Source organism: Chroicocephalus ridibundus, chromosome 1, assembly GCF_963924245.1.
Source record: "Chroicocephalus ridibundus chromosome 1, bChrRid1.1, whole genome shotgun sequence".
Taxonomy (NCBI): domain Eukaryota; kingdom Metazoa; phylum Chordata; class Aves; order Charadriiformes; family Laridae; genus Chroicocephalus; species Chroicocephalus ridibundus.
The window spans coordinates 167,084,901-167,100,856 of record NC_086284.1 but is presented as its reverse complement, the minus strand read 5'-3'; the positions used below and the strand labels follow the sequence as shown (position 1 = coordinate 167,100,856).

General features: G+C 47.5%; 1 protein-coding gene across 1 annotated transcript in view; it reads right to left on the bottom strand.

The window, feature by feature from the left end:
* The window catches only part of GSG1 (germ cell associated 1), a 93,780-nt gene extending 80,784 nt beyond the window's left edge, over positions 1 to 12,996 (bottom strand). The window contains exon 1 of the mRNA XM_063322608.1: positions 12,943 to 12,996. The gene's annotated coding sequence lies outside the window, so the exon portion shown is untranslated. The remainder of the gene's footprint in view (positions 1 to 12,942) is intronic.
* Positions 12,997 to 15,956: the final 2,960 nt, after the last annotated feature.

Genomic DNA, 15,956 nt, shown 5'->3' with positions numbered 1-15,956 from the left:
CAGGACCACCCTCCCAGCTCTGTGCAGCCCGTCTCTGCTCAATCTCGTTGCGGCAGTATTCTCATCTCTGCTGGTGGGGTCCCACACCTCGGCCCCCAGCAGCCATCCCCAGCAGCTCTTGTGCAAGGCACTAGACAAGACTGTAGCAGAAAGATGGCTCTTGCCTTTTTATTTGGCTGTTTAAGCAAACTGAGATGGTCCGGATCATGAGAAAAAACAGCAGGCAACAGAAGGAATTACAGGAAATGTAGATCTTAGTTGTCCTCACACGATTGCAAGTTGTTATGCTAGTTTTATTCATACTTCGAAATGTCACCTCTTTGGGCTGTGGCCAAAAATATTAAGTTCTAGTCCACGCTGCAAAAATAGAGGCTTTGACCAAAAAGTATCTTTACGAAGCTTTAACTAAACCATTTGTTATCAGTAATTGCTACAAAAGAAGAGACACTGTGTTCAGCCCTGCATCTTTGGAAGGAAACACAATAAGTAATTATGAGTTTACAGTGCAATTACATAATGGTTTAGTCTCAAGCACTTTCCTGGGCAGTAGGCAATTCTGTCGTTAGGCTGTGAACTCAGAGTGGCGTTTAGCACTTTTGCCTCCCTGTGTCATTTGGACCTGGGGAGCAAATCCTTCCACGACTTCAAGTGCTCAGCGTTGTGGTTCTGCCCCTCCCTCCCCCCACCCCACCAAAAGAGGGCACCTCCCACAGCCAAATGCACACCTTCGACTTGCGAACAGCGTTTTCCACGGGCTCTGTGGGAATTTCGCCAACGCTGAATCCGTCAAAACCTTTTCCTAGCCCAAGTTACGGGTCTCCCAACCAAATAATGACTTAGCTCAGCCTGCCTCCGTTTGAGAGCACAGATAAGAACACAGCAGAGACTAATCTCCCTGGGAGGCAGTCACACGTGTGTGCTGTGCTATTGCAGTCTCAAGCCTTCCAGCAGCGCACAGATCGGGCTCTGGTAAATGCTCCCTTCTGACCCTTCTCCTGGAGTGGGCCAATTGCTGTAGATGATGGGGAGTTCGTGATGATGGTTGATGACTGGTTTAGCGCGTGTGTTCCCGTACTACCAAAAAGGAGCAATTTGAATCATAGGGAAACCCCTCCTCTTATTTTTCTCTCTTTCTGCAGCGGGACCAACACCCATTAAGACTGGTCGTTGTTTATCCGCTCTCTTGTCATCCCATCTCGGTATCTCAGCTGTGAAATCCAGCTCCTGTTCTTATTCTTGGCAGGTAAACGCAGTAACCCTGTGCATGCTCTAGTGCTTTTTGATGTCCTAGCTTATTCTTTTGATGGGTCAGAGGATGCTTTCAGTGCTGTCCAAACCCCTGCTGTATTCAAATAAATTGCCTTTTTTCTTCTTTTAATCTTCTAGAAAACACTGTTTGCCCTCTAGGTCTGACAGTTATTCCCACACACTCAGAAGCAACAAAACTCAAACAAACTACATCCTTTGTAGTCAGCTTAGCAGGCAAGAGCAAAGGTACCCAAAGCTGTGCTTTGTGGAGGGACACATGAAGAGTGGAGGAAAGCAGCAATGAGAGGATGTGCTCATAATAATGAAGTGCAGCCCATGAATGCTCAGGGGATGTACCATGATGACCACCAACATAAGACCCTTCTCCAGGCTTTTCACAAAGGTTTTCACGAGCCAGCAGTCGCCCATGGACCATAAGGGAGGAGCTCCTACTGGAGTGGGACATGTGGTGTTTAGAGGGAACCACAGGGCTTGTTGGAGGAACGGACTATGCAAGGAAACAGGCAGCTGCACAGCATAGTGAGGACCATCTCTAAAGCTCAGGGCTTAACTGCTCCTAGATCTCTTCTTAATTTCATCTATTGTGCTATTCAACAACCGACACTCTAATTAGCAGGTGCACCCAGCTCTATGCAATGAAGCAAGCAGGCTGGGGTTGTGGGTTTCACAGCAGAGGCTGGAAGGCACTGAAACGGCAGAGATGGAAATCATTGCTGTGAAAGCACATTTCATCACTTTCTTCCCATGAGTGGAAATCCTTACACCTCCTGCCTCCTCAACCCCAATACCCCAAAAGACATTCAACTGCATTGTGTAACCAGGGAAAAAAAACTTCATCTGCAAGACAGGTCCATGACTGCAGCGTTTCTCCCTCACCTTCAGGTAGGGCTTTTGGGCATGAGCAGAGGAACTTTGTATCATACAAAGCAAATTGCTGTTTCTGAGTTAGATTGCCACAGAAAGCCTAAGCCATCAAATAACAGAGAAGGAACAAGAGGGAAGGATGGCAGAGAGAAAGTCAGCCAAGATGGAAGAACAATTTTGTGGGTTGTTTTTTGTTTAGGTTTTGAAGAATAAGAACATTGCACTTCCAGCATATGATGCACAGTAAATGCTGAAAGGCCAAGCAGAGGAAAAAGGGGAAAAAGCCCTGAAAATCTTCAATACGTTATTGAAATATGAGAAGGAAAAGGTTTTGTTTCCATGGCAACAGGGCCTATGGTGCTTCTGCTGGAGCAATCTACCAGAGAAAGAGGACTTTTCCTGTTAGGGATGCCAGTGAAGTGAAATATAATTACAGAGACCCCTTCCCTCAGCTGGTTGCATTTGTAAATATTCCACTTGATGTATGAAGGTGCCCAGATGTTACATAGCCCCTGGAAATGGGTGTCTCCAGAGATGATGGAGAGTGAGCTCCTGGGTACATGTAGGTGACTGCCACAGGCCAAATGTTTGTGAAGGTTTGGGTGCGTTGTGGTTTTTTGGCCTCCCACCATGCTTCTTCAGTGTATGAATATGGCCCCAGATGTCAACAGAAACTTAAGAGTTAAAATCCTTCTTGACTGCAGATTTTGGATTACAAAGTTACAGGTTTCTTCTAAGAGGACTATCAACTCCCATTGCCCATATACATCAAGTCTGAGGTGGTCCATGGTAGCAATTTTGCCTCAGCAGCACAGCATAAAAGAACTCAAGAGAAAAAGGGAATATGAAACAGAAGGGGGAACTGAAGAGATACAGAAGACACTGACATAAGAAGAACTGGAACAGGACTCCAAGCAAGGCTTTCATCCTTTTGCAAAGAGCATCATTAGATCATCACTTACTAAAAATGATCAGCTTTAATACTAACTGAAACTTTCTGTCTGTAACATGGTGATGCTCAGAAGCCCAAAGAGAGACTGTTATGCATGTTGTAAAAATAAACCCTTTGCTCCAAAGAACTTAAAATCCAAGTGGGTAAGAGAAAGATTTAGATATCTGCATTTTGCAGATGGAAGGCAGGGATGAGGTGTAAGAGATTAAAACACCTTGTGTAAAGTTGCACTGGAATTTTGTGATGGAATTGGTTGAACCTAGAGCCCTTGACCTTCATACAAACGTCTAACGATACGAGTATCTCCAGAACTGTATCTCCAGAACAGTATCTCCAGGTGTTCAGCTGAAGAATTCAGCAGATGCACCTCAGCTGCTGAGACCCAGCACGATCATACAGATGGGATGAATATAGGCAGCACAAGAGCGCCATGGCCACCATGGTTTCAGCAAAGACATTTTCTTCCCAAACTAGAAACAGTAACAAGTAAACAAAAAATAACCCAGCATCCTTCAGCCATAATAGCAAATTACATAAAGGAAGCAGGAGAGCATTTACCAGCTGGAAGGAAGATACCTCTACACTGATCAGCCGCAATGTAGTCACTTAGGGCAGCAACAACCACTCTCTCCTGTATTTTAAGGCAGGGCTATCTGGTGTCCTTCCTCTTCTTTTTGCATCTGCCTGACTAACTTTTGGGAAAGGAACCATGGGAGTGAGGCAGGTGGAGACTGAAGCGTGCCAGTAGCTAGAGAAAACAAGTACATGTGCTCTCAGGTCCCACTGCCAGGATCAGCAGCAGGCGAACAGGTTACAAAACTGCTCCAAATGAGCAATCTTAGCACCTCTGAGTCCCGAAGGGAAAAAACTGCACATAGGTGTTAAGGCCCACAGAGCAGCACTCTTTCCTTTCTCTGGGGAAGGAGCTGGCAGTACATGCCAATCACAGCCTGAAGCTGGCAAAGCAGTTACAGAAAGCAGACCGGGCAGAGAGCAACGACCATAGATAACATCCTCCCATTGCTCTCTGTGGTTTTGCATGGCAAGGCTTTCCCCTCAGTGCTACTGGCTGGCCTCCAGACCCTCTTTTGTCCCACCTAGTCAACTGCCATTCACTCATCCCTACTACCACCACCAGCATGGCAGTGACAAACTGTAACAGCAAAACTCACGTGGCACCTTGTTCAATCTGTTTGCATGTTCTGCCCCAGTCACCTTTCATGGATTTCTCCTGTAAACTCTCAGGACATGCAAAATCTACACATCTGCATCTGTGTGTGTACAAGGCTCTGGCCTCCATTAGACTCCTATCACTGCAGTCATTAAGGAGATCATCACATTACCCATCACTTTGCCAAAGAGGTAGATTTCTTCCTCTGATCAGGCATCAGAACAGCATGGTGGCCATTTGAAAAGATGGGTTGCAGATTTTAAGTCAACTATGTCTTTTTTATTTCTTTTACTTCCAATATGCTCCATGCAGAGTCAGAGAAAACCTGCAGGGTTTTTCTACAAGGATCCTCTGCAACTATGCAAAGCTGCCAGAAGGTGATCCTGGAGGAGCATATTCAGTAGTGCTTCAGTGACACAGGGACACTCACAAAAAGACACAGCGTGCTGGACTGAAGGCACACAAATTTAGCAGATGTGACAGCACTGAATATCCCACAAGCAACACAAAGATCCCATAAATGACATGCCTCACAGCTCACCTCAGATCTCCACATTTAATTATCACATCCTCCAGGGCCCAACATGGGGAGTTCACATGTTGGAGTTCAACATGAAGGATTCTGGAGGGGAAGAAGCAGCAGCTGGCAAAGGCCTGAGGGGAGTGGGAGCATGGTTTCCCTGTGAACACCCCCAGGGCATGCAGTCTCTTCTGGCCCAACACCGAGGGCATCCCAACTGGCTGGCTGCAAGTCAACATGGTACTGTAATTCTCATCTGCCTAGTGCCACGTTATTCCCTTTCATTCCTCCTTTTCCCTGCAAAAGTTAGAGAAGCATAGGCGCCATCTGAATATCTGGTAGCTTTATGTAGCCCACAGGCTGCTCTGAATACAGAACTGGTTCTCTAGGTCCATCTCATGCTAGAGATGCCCCCTACACTGGCGACTGTAACAGGAGCGGGAGCCAGTGTACAGCCTTGCACACAGTCTGCCCTAGAGGAAAAAAGGTTTTCATCAGCTCCTCTCCGCTAGAGGAGCAGCACCCAGCCCATAATCATCTCTCCCAGTACAAGCTAATAAGTGGGCAGAGAGCTCAGTGCCTTCTCCCTCCTGCGAGGACACCCCACCCGCAGCTGTGCACCTAGATAAAGCGCCAACAAATTATGGAGGCGAGGCAGAAAATCATTCCTACAGCTCCATTTGCAAGATAATTTATAGCATCTGCTTCTGAATTCAAACGAGAGCAATGCTGCAGCCTTTCTAACCTGCTGCTCTTGCTGCACAGTCGTCACCATTTTCTGGCTGCCCAGGGAGCTTCTGTGAAAGGGAAATGCATTAATGGACCTCAGGCCGGCTATTAGCAGACGCTTGTCCGGATTGCAATAGAGATCATAGCTTGTTTGGTTGCCCGCAGCCTCATAAGAGGGGTCAAGGACTGAAATAGGGTGACAGAGATGCGGAGAGATGGTATTCCTGCTCTCACCCAGCAGCGCTGGAAGGATCAGCAGTCAGGTGTAAGAACTAAAACGGGGCACCACGGTCTCTCCGGTCTCACATTAGCAGTCATAGTAGAAGTGGTACAAAAGTACCAAGGAAAAGTGACCCAAATGTGGTTTGCTCGTGTCATATTCTCAAGATGGGAAATCCTCTTTTTGTACCTGCCATGCATTGCCAGATTGCATCAGGCCACCCTGTTATTTAAGTCACAAAATCTTTGTCAAACCTTAGTGGTGTGGGCTGGGGTTAGACTCTCCCCCTGCCTATACCTGGCCGACTGAGGCACAGACTGGCATCTCTCCTTTGCAGCATACGCCTCTGTCTCTTGCTCTTTCTCCCGTACACTCCTTATTCAACCATATCACAGCTGCCAACTCCCTGTGACACCCGAGTTTCTCACCTACAGCTGGACCCCAGTTCCTACCAGCAAAATGTAGGGAACAAGATGCTAATCTCCTTCAAAGCGGGATAATAACCCCCAGGGTATCTGCCTCATCACACCTGGTGCCCACTCAGAAGATAGTCAAGTGGAGAACCAATTCAGCCTGCCATGGTAAATACACTTTCAGAGTCTGACACCTCTGCTCTAACTTGGCTATCTCTAAGAGTAGGGTGAATTGGCCTCTGGAGGTCCACATGACTATGTCTTGGCCACTGGAATTACAGAAGATGTATCCCCCTTTCCTCAGTAAATTATTGGATTCATCTCTCCGATGCACAAGGACGATACAAGACCTGCCATGTGGGCTGAGGCATGTTGTGATAAGTTGTGGCTCACACCACAATGTGGGCTGTGCCTGACCCGCTCGAGCAGAGCTGCCCAGTGCCCGCTCTCCTGTGGTCAGCGCCTCTTGCCAGGGAAGGAGCAGAGAGACAGCAGCAAACGCTGCCACACTGCAGGGCACTCCTTGTGGTCCTCCGGCTGCCACTGGCCTTCCCTCCAAGAGCCCATCTGCTCCTCTTCCTCCCTCCCTCTCATCTTATGCAAAGCAGCTCATTAGTCCCATTAGCAGCCGAGTTCCATCTCTGATTGTTCATCAGTGATTCCTTTGTCGCCCTCCATCACTCCTGTTGAGCTTCATTAGTGCTGCTAGGAAGCAGGGGAGATGTTGGGATATTTATAGGAAGGGTGGGGTGTTCTTTATACTTTATTGCTGTCTAATATCCCTTCTCCCTTTACCATCTCTCCCCTCACTCCAGCTTTCCACAGAGAGCCTGGGGGTTATCCAGGGGTATACCAAAACATGAAAGGACTAGACTGATGGTTTTCAGTCGGGGGAATGAAAAAAGCAAGCTGGAGGTATGCAGAGGCTCAGTCCTTGGTCAGGAGTGTACAGGCGTGTGTAGGGCTGGGTACCTCTCGGGTTTGGGGGCCGGGGGGGGGCTGAGTGCATGCCCCTGTGCATACACACATGAGCTGGGATATCTGTAGCAGCCCACAAACGAATGCAAACAGATCATCGTGTGCACGCATCCATCCTGGGGAGGGACGTGCCCCAGCTACAAGCGTGGCAGCTTGCGCGCGTGGTGCCTGTGTCAGGGGCTGGGTGTGAATGTGTCTCCAGGCAGGACACCCACCTCCCGGTGTGTAAGCTGATGGAGAGCTGTACCACGCTCCCAACAGCCCCACAGGGAACAACCGCCTTGGTTACTTACAAGAATATTCTTTCATGCTGCACTTAATTATGGAGGCAACTAGACATAAACTAATCATTCATTCTAATACAGGGGAGAATAACCATTCTGACAGCAGGAGATACTCGGCTTTTCTGGGAGGAGAAGGGATAATGTGGGGAGGAGGAGGAGGCTGAAGAAAAACCACAGGACAAGGAGAGGAGGAGGAAGGAGAAACAAAATCCTAAATCAGTTACCTAATACAGACACCTTTATGACTTCATAAATGGAATATGCTTAGTGTCAGCAATCTTTGCCTTAGAGCATCATGAGGATACCTCTCCCCAGTCAAAGCCACAGGCCCTGATCGTGCCAGCAGTCAAACCAGGTGACATTTTAATACCACTTTTCATCTCAAGATTGCATCTTCCTTCCAAAGGGTCCCAAGGAGTTTTTACAGCCTTTCCAGACACATAATTCATGTCTCATGGCACTGAAATGGAGCCTGTTCCTGAGAAGGATGAGCTAGCTCCACCACTGTGCAGGAGTTTTGGATAGAAAACAGTGACAGCTTCTGTATCCCTCTGAAACCATGGGTTACACATGTGTATGTGTGTGTGGAGGGGGATTTCAAGGCAGCAGAATGCAATTGCAGAGTATGGAAGCTGGCCAGGAGCTGTAGCCAAGTCCTCAGCTAATATGTAGGTTAGCACTGGGGAGCTGTAAGAAGCGACTCTGGTGATTCAGAGCGTGGCAATCCTCCCTCTGCGTCCCTGGTGGATCACAGCCCTACAGGGGGTGAGACCTCTGGGTGGCTGGGGACGGATCTTGAAAGAGGCTGCAAGCCAAGGTCCTGACTTGAGTAGTTGTTCCAGATCAATTGCGAAAAAACAGGCTATTGATCCAAGTGTCTTGGACAAAATCCAGGTTTGGGAAATGGCATCACACACCTCTAAATCCCCCTTTTGGGTTTCAACCAAGTCCCACTACTTTCCTCTCCCCTTCAGAACAGTGCCTAGCTGGGAACAGAGACAGCTCTGTTCCCAGCCTGCTTCTCCCACGCTCTCCCTGGGTGTCTGCTCCTTGCCCACAGCTGGTGTGAAGACCCTGGGTGAAATGGATCTCCTGCTGGAGACGGCACACCTACCGGCCTGTGTTGCACCCAGAGCTGTTCTTCACTGTGGCCACGCTGCCTTGTGCTGCCCCTGGTGAAAGGTCTTCCTTGCTGCCCGCTGAGGACGGTTCTGGCTGACAGACATGAGTCAGGGTTGGCCTTCACTCTCCGGAAGTGCTGCTCAGCTTTGTCCTGTTGACTTCCCAGAGAATCAGCATCCTTGACAGAATATGAGCGAGGGGCACGTGAGACTTGAGAAGAGCCCCTCTATCCCATAAATCTGTCAGGAGCTGACCCTTCGCTTCCTCAGCCGGTGGACTGCAGCAGCAGCAACCCAAAGCAGTTGCGGAATGCCTGCCCTCCTACACAGAGACCTCTCTCTCTGGCTCCCTCAGTAGCAGGACTAGAGCTTTCCCTGCCCTCTGCAGCTGCAGGCCATCATGGATACAGTATTATGCTTGTATAACTCCTCTGCCTTCCTCATTGCTGCATCTCTCTACTTTCAGCTAATTTAATTGACTGCTCTGGTTATGAAGAATCATGGTGTCTAAGCACCAGGAGTAATACTTAGCATGATATTGCCATTTTCACATCCCAGAGCTGTGCAAACATTAACTAATGCTAACTCTAATTAGCTGCGACTCACTGGAAAGTAGGTAAGCTTGATATTAGCCCCATTTTTTAGCTGATGACACTAAGACTCAGAAGGCCCAAGTTACTCGTCTCCGCTGTGGAGCTGAGTTCAGCAAAAGAACCAGGATGAAAATGGGCAAATATGTTTTCTGGGATGTTTCACCATCCTGAGGGATATTCTGGCCTCCCACACAGCATGCATTTGCCCCAGCCATACCTCAGGAGCTAAGGACAGGGTGCCTCTGTCCTGCCATGCCACAGCCCTCCCCCCCCGAAGTGCCTGTGCTGCACTCAACCAGCTGAGAACCCCTCCCCCGGGTAGTGGTGTTCTCACCCACTGCTGCCTCACCCAGAGCATCCAACTGGCACACACAATGCCACCAGGACTCTAGGAGGTCTCCTGAAGCCACAGTCATGCAATAGTAGGTCACAGACTGCCCCCTTTCTCCCATTTCCCCACCTGTACACTGTTGAATTAAATGGCAAAAGTCTCCACTGACTGTGCTAGAAGCCATATTATGAGCGGAAAGTGATGCTCTGAAGTCCTGCCATGGTCCAGTTAGCAATTGCTGGAGAATATATGCAGTTTCTACATGCTACAATTCTTTCTTCACACAGACCATGGCCCTTGTATAGGAACATTTCAGTTTTAGATATTGTAAGTCACTGCTACGTTATTCTGTCCCCAGAAACTGCCTGTGCTTTCTTTGCTTTCTCTCTTGGTTGTTTTTCTCCATTAAAATTCAAAGCTATCTAGAAGTTCAGCATTTCACACTCAGGAAGAGAGGCAGGGAAGTCCTTCCTTCTTCCTTCATTCTTGCTCCTCTGACTCATAGCAGACCTTTCAGCAAGGTCATCAGAAATACTGGCTGATGGTCACTCTGTAAGATTGCAGACGTTCACCGCTAGACAATTAGTCTGCCTCAAAATTCCCTCAAGCCGCTTCTATCAGCAGTAGCCCTCAACTTCACTCCTTTCTGGGTCTTCTACCTGCTCTGCTGCAGTAGCTTCCTACCCAGGGGTGGCTGCATTCCCCTTGAGGATGCACCTACGGGGGCTTCCTTCACTGCATTGCTTGGAAGGGAGCCTGAGCTTTGAGCTGAGCTGTCCCCACATTTGCAGAACAAGAAGTCAGGGTCTCTCTCTTGCACACACCCTGTGAAAGCTTCTCTGTTTACTGTTGTGTTTGCAAGGACAGAAAAGGTTGAGGAAATACCACAGCTAAAATGATTGTTGAAAACAGTTTTGTCCAATACCAGGAATGGATGAGAAGAGGGGTCAAAGGTAGGGGCAGCCAGAGTTGATGATTCCTGAGTGGAAGAGGATGCCACTGTGCAGTCATCTTCCTTTGTATCATTTTGCCATCGTATAAAATCCGGGTGCGCTTAGCTCTGAGGAACAGTGGGCAGTTCTGGTCCCTGCTCCCCACGAGGGCAGAGTGGAATCAGAGAAGGCATGGAGAAGAGCAACTAAAATGTCCAGGGAGATGGAGCAGCCACCTTTGGAGGAGAGACTGAAATGTTTAGGGTCTTTGCTTTGGAGAGGAGGATGTCAGGAAGCTTTACAGATTCACCAAGGCAGTGGATAAGGTGAAAGCAGAACTGCTGCTCATCAAATGCCATGGTGCTGGTGGCGTACACAGGGAAGGCAATGCTGAGAGCAGCCAGGCTCCTGCGTTCTTCCAAAATACCATCTCCTACTGTCACCATAGGACACCGAGGGCTGGGCTGTGGGGACCATTGCTCTGACTCGGTGGGTCATTACATTTTGTATCTGTTGTGGTTTCAGTTGGGATAGAGTTAACTTTTTTTATTAGCAGCTGGTATAGTGCTATGCTTTGGATTTGGGATGAGAAATACTTTTAACAGTGCACTGGTGTTTTTAGTTGTTGCTAGGCAGTCAAGGCCTTTTACGCTCCTCATATGCCCCCACCAGCCAGCAGGCTGGGAGGGCACAAGAAGTTGGGAGGGGACACAGCCGGGACAGCTGACCAAAGGGGTATTCCATACCATTTGCAGTCATGCTCAGTATATAAAGCTGGGGAAGGGGGGACATTAGGAGTTATGGCATTTGTCTTCCCAAGTAACCGTTACATGTGATGGAGCCCTGCTTTCCTGGAGATGGATGAACACCTGCCTGCCCACGGGAAGCAGTGAATGAATTCCTTGTTTTGCTTTGCTTGCGTGCGTGGCTTTTGCTTTATGTATTAAACTGTCTTTATCTCAACCCACAATTTTTTCCTCACTTTTACTCGTCTGATTCTTTCCCCCATCGCAACCTGGGGGGCCAAGCAAGTGGCTGTTTGGTTGCCGTCTGGGCTTAAACCGTGACAATGTCACACCTGTATCATGCGCAGGGGGTGTGCTTTCACGTAAGCCCAGCCTGTACAGAGACATATCACACAAAAGAAAACCTGTGGCCATCCAGTCCCAGCAAGAACCCGCCATCCCCCACCTCTGTCCCAGTCACACCTCAGCGTACGCAGCGAGCAGGCAGCGGGACAGGCAGGATCCAGGCACCCTCTAAGCACTGACTCCTTTATAGAGCCACAAAACTGCCTCAGTGTTATCTATGGCTGTAGCCTCGCACAGCAGGACTTGTGCTTGAAGTCAGCAGGTCTGTGGCTGAGCAGAAGGAATAAAGAAGCGATTTTGCATTCAGGCAGCAAGCATGTGCCCCCGCTCTCTGAGAGAAAATGGGATGGGGGAGAAAATGCGTAAGGACTTCAGGCACCCATGTTATCTGAGCACCCTGAGGTGCTTAGAGACAGAGGGGAGGATAAAATTGCAGTCACTTCCAGTCTCTCTGGGAAGATGAGCGCTGGGTCCAGCCAGTAGCCAGGAGCCATCTGTCAAGTGGGATGAAGGCTTTGCTTCTCCTTATTGCACTAGCCCAACCCTCATTTCCTCACTAGATGTATTTAATAAGCAGTGCTCAGTCTGACAGCTGTCTTGCAGCTCACACATGAATTAGAGCCAGAGTTTACAGAGAAATGAAGACAAGGAAGAACATATAGAATCTGTAGAGTTTCTCTCCCCTCATTCACAGCCTGCCTTTTTAATATTCCCAACACACCTTTGCCTCAGGACTACAGCCATGCATCAGGGCTCGTTCATTCAACATAGTATGTATAGTCTTTGGTGACAGAAGACATCATATGTGTGAACAGGTGGTAGAGAAAGAAGGAAGCAGAGGAGGAGAGAAAATTATCCCTCCTTCAGTTACATTCTGTATGGAGAGGAAAGCAATGTCAAATTGAGGAACTTTAAGAATTAATTTAACCACAGGCTTTGGAGCACACACCTACCTTCACAGGGCTGCGTGTGAATATTCCATATTCCTCATGCAGAACATCATCTTTTAAGGTTTATCCCATTTTGACTCCTTTGCTAGGAACCAGAGCTCCTAAAAGCTCTGCTGTTGTACAAATCTCAACTAATGCAGCAGACTTCAATGAGATACCTTGTCAGGGGAGACAATTTTATTCTAAACAACTGATTTCATTCACACTCATTCTTTTATGACCACATGTTCTCAGGCACCAACAGGTGTGTGTCTATGTGGTCCAGCTAGGACTCCTTGCAAAGACAGAAGGACAAGGGACAGAAGCTGATGAGCCATCACATCTCTGGAGTTCCTCTTAAGCAGGCAACCACAGTTTAGGGTCTGCCTTTTGTTCACTTTAAGTGTTCACAGTGGTTGTGATCTTTTGTCTCCCCACCCTGTTCCACCTCTCAGAAGTATTAGGAAACATTGCTGATTTACTCATTCTCTTCAGTCTCCTTACCTGGATGTCTTTATTGGCTCCAAGCTTGTCCTTTATCTTACCTCTTAATGGCTTCAGTCTGTTTTTTGCTTTATTCCTAATCTGTTTTTTTTAAGAAGCTGCAAGATGTGCTGTGATCTTGGTAATCTTCTGTCTTAGGTGTCATCAACAGCTGTCATTCCTGTCCTTCTGCCACATCCTCTGGTGCCATTCATGCCCATCCACTCCACTCTCAATGTTTCTGCTAGATCTCTATGATATCTCTGGCTAAGGCGTAGTTCTAGCCCACACACCTTCCATCACTATGCCTGGAAGATCCTATCATAGAGGACAGACATTTTAAATGCATGGCATATTTAGCTGAAGAAAAGCTATTTCACTCATTGGTGATTCCTGTGTCTGCAAGAAGCACGTTCTGACTGAACAGTAGCCTGGTACAGAGAGTTCATCAACAGAACTTCAGTCATCAAGAGACATGTGTGTGTGTAGAAAATGTGTCCCTTGGCTGACCACTGTCAAATCTGGACTATAGGCCAGGGTAATTAGGGGTGGGGGGGTGGAATCCACATTTGGGCAAATAAAAAAAAATCAGACAGGTTGATATTTTTCTTTTTTTAACGATGTCTGTTTGAAGATGGTTACCTGGTTGGAAAGCTGGGCTGAGTCCTGGCAGAGGGAGACAGCTCACTAGTGAGGCTGGGAAAGGTTTCTGGTGAGTTCAGTTTCCTAGCGTTGCATCGTTCTGCCATTTGCCATTCATGTCCCCTGGCATTAAGCTGAGCCCTGTTCCCCAGAGTCGTGGCCAACCAGGCATCGACCGGCTTCTCCGACCCATGGATTACCTCCTTACAGATCAATTCAGGATCCTGCCGTGAGGGACTGGCTGAGGTGCAGATTTACTGATGTACTTGCATGCCTGTGAATTTCTGAAGATCCCAGTGTGACCCCTGTCATGCACGTGCACTGTTGTAAATCTCCCAAGGATCGCAGGACTTACCCTGCACACAGAAGAAGGTGAGAGCAGGATTGAGATCACCACAGCTTCTTTCTAGCCCTAGACCCCATCCTAGATCCCCACCCCAGATCACTGACCCTGCTTTGAGCAAGGTCTAAGTGACCTCCTGAGTTTCTTCCAATCAGAATCTATGGTTTTGCCCCCAAAACACCGTAACTGTTTTCAGTTCTGGAAGAACCTCATAATACTGGACTCTGAATTTATCACGTGCATGGGAAAGTGATTTCTTTCTTTCTTTGCAGTAGTAAACCCTAAGAAAACTTTAAAAGATCTTATGTAAAATACTTATTAACCTGGAAGACACGCAGTGGAACGTACATGCATAAAAGAGCTTGGATTTACAAACAAAAAGAAATGAAAACCAGCAGGACCCAGGAAGACAAAATGGTTTTGAAGATTTTAAGAGAGTTGAGAAGTAGCTTGCTTCCTTGTGATCACTAAAATAACAGGAGATGGCTGAAACGGCTTGAATAAAATGCAGCTATTTTGGAGGCAGTGAGCCTTCACCACTCCACAACCAACTCCCTCCGTTCGTCATCATGGAGAGAAATTCTCTGGATTTTCTCCAGCTAAGGAGAAGGGGTAACATTAGCAAACAGAAGATATGCATGAAAAGGCTGAGGTAATTACATTTAAGGCTAAGTTCTCCTGGGAAGTATGGCAATGCAGAACATCTCTTATCCCGACCATCCTAATCTCTGTCAGTGTATGAAGAGCTCCAAGCAGGTGTCTTGCTCTGTAGAGGAATAAATCAGACCAGGCGTGGTATTGAGGTTGCTGCCTGGTTGTCAGAGGCAGCCACACAAGAGATGCTCAGGTTAGGGGCTACAGGATGCTTCCGACAAACTGTTACAAACTGAAGACCCATTGTATGCCACCATTGTAATGTGGCATTGGAAGAGGTTACATAGAGCCTAAGTGCTGTCATTGTTGTGGATCTCTGCATTAAACGGGAATTTGTTAAACAAAATTCCCAGGTGATCCTAGGAAGCAGGATCCCTGCTCCCTCAGAGAAGGGCTAAAAAGGGGTCACACATCTAGCAGGAAAATTAATAAGCTCATCAAATGTCTTAAGCATGTGAGCAGGACACATCAAAGGTATCTGAAGCTCTACCACCACTCTGCGATCTGCATCCTGTCCTGAGCCATGACTGTCTCCAGTGATGCAGAGAGGTGGAAAAGAAACAAAATTCGGAAGAAGGGAGGGAGTAAAGCCTTTCTAAGTCCTGACAATTACAGAAACATTGAACTGTAAGCCTGACACTAGATAAATATAATGGAAACAAACAGAGATTGAGTTTCATTCCAAACCCATTTGATAAGCCAATAGAATGGATAGTTAAGTACTCCTATTTCGAAGTTATTTCCTCTCTTCACAAATCCACCTATTTAGTTACGTATGTGCTTATCAAGTTTCTAACATAATATACTGCTGAGTGCAGTTCAAACACTTCTGTGGTGAAGGTAGTGTTAGAAATCAGAGGCAAATTGAACACTGGAGCTGGTCTGGATACCTAGCCAAAGACCCAGACGGCTAGACATGTTTTCAACACTTTAAAATCAGCATATTGCATGCAGATGCAGCTGCTTTTCAGTCATCCCCACCTTGGCTACAGAACACATGTCCAGATGCAGGGATACTGCTTTTGTGGCATCCACAGCTCTCAAGTCCACTCAAATTCATCCCAAAAGCATGTTGCAAATGGTGTCTCCAGCCCTGCAGCAGTGACCAGTAGGATGGCAGCAGCGCTACACAGGCTGGCAGGGTGTTGTGCGTTGTAGGACAGAGGTGTTGGACACTGGAAAGGGAACAAACTCCTCCTGCAACAACAGGCATTGTGGGCTCCTCAATACCCACGCAGAGCAGAGCAGGTCCGCTTTTACACTCCACTCGGAGGGTACAATATGTAACCTGAAAATGATGTCTGAGCACACCTGAGATTCCAGGAAGAATTATATTTTTCAAAAGCATATGTAGCCTGCTATGCTAACTGTGCTCTCGTTCAGCCTGAACTTCCAATTTAAATATGTTAGATATGGGCATCGAAATGGGGTAGGAAT